The following is a 1,336-nucleotide window of genomic DNA, read 5'->3' on the forward strand; positions in this document are numbered from 1 at the left end:
TTTTTATTGTAGTGGCATGTAATGTAATATTTGTAAATTCTAATACTTTTTATTTTATTAATTTGTTTGACTTTTCAACTAGTACCTAATCTAAAATGCTATTTAATTTTGGTACCTAAACCAAAAAGTTATTAAAATTTAGTAGTTAAAATCAATGGACCTTTTTATAAACAATCAGTGATGAATAAGATTTTAAAATTTTAATTTCTTATATATAGAAAACAGGCTCTTTCTTGCATGAATTGGCCGGCCAAAGAATGATTCGATCAACTTTTGAGCTAATAAAAAAGATTCTACTATTGTGTTTATATCTTAGCCGGCCTGTTATAGTACATATCTTAAGAATGATTCAACTTTTGCGCTAATGCAAAACATGCACTATAGTATATATCTTAGCCTTTCATAATCATCATATACTGCAAATTAATGTCAGAAAAAAATTACAGATTACATTATTGCATTAAATATATTACACACATATATATTTAAGCATACGTACTCATAACTTCAATTTTCATTGATAAATATTGTGATTTGTTTATAATTTAAACCAAATCATACTTCAATTTTTTTGAACATGTTTTGCTCGAAATCATTAATGACCCCTCTAGCTCTGAATCTCATATCTTTCTTTGTTGTCCTGCATATAGCCTTTGGATCGATTAATCTTTATCCTATAGGGCATGAATGTTTTAATCAAGTAGAATATCCAACCCATGGAGCTTTTGAGTCTAACTTGAAAGAGTTGCTAGTAGAATTAACCAAAACAGCTCCTATGGTTGGACATGGAAGTGGCGTCAAGGGCAAAAAACATGTTGTATATGTGCTTATGCAATGCTGGAGTCACATCTCTCGAAAATTTTGCAAACGTTGTATCCTTGAGGCAAGCTATAAACTTCTCTTGACTCTTTGCCCTAAAAAGCAAGGAGCTATAATTTGGTTTGATGATTGCCTCTTAAAGTACTCGAATGCAAATTTTTTGAGTAAAAGTGACACTTATAATGTAGTTTATGCAACAAATGGCAGGTTGGTTGAGAATCTAAATCCCTTATTGTTTGATATGAAAGTTCATCGGTTGTTGAACGATTTGTGTTTCCAAGCTTATTCTAGTCCAGAGTTGTATGCTCATGGGAGGACACAATTTGGGACAAAGACCATGCAATCAATTTATGGTGCGGCTCAATGCACTGGGGACCTTGCTGGCCCTCATTGTCAGAAGTGTCTTGAAGTTGCGTTGAGCGAACTTCCAGATGTAAGTAATGGAAAGGAAGGTGGGCGTGCTTATTATGGGAGTTGTTATGTCAGATTCGAACTTTATGCTTTTATTTTAGGTTAG

At 32.7% G+C, this 1,336-nt stretch overlaps 1 pseudogene; it reads left to right on the forward strand.

The window, feature by feature from the left end:
• The first annotated feature begins 775 nt into the window (after positions 1–775).
• LOC147288189 (antimicrobial ginkbilobin-2-like protein pseudogene) lies at positions 776–1,336 on the forward strand (annotated as a pseudogene).

The sequence above is a fragment of the Dryas octopetala genome, chromosome 4 (assembly GCF_963921425.1).
Source record: "Dryas octopetala chromosome 4, drDryOcto1.1, whole genome shotgun sequence".
Classification (NCBI taxonomy): Eukaryota; Viridiplantae; Streptophyta; class Magnoliopsida; order Rosales; family Rosaceae; genus Dryas; species Dryas octopetala.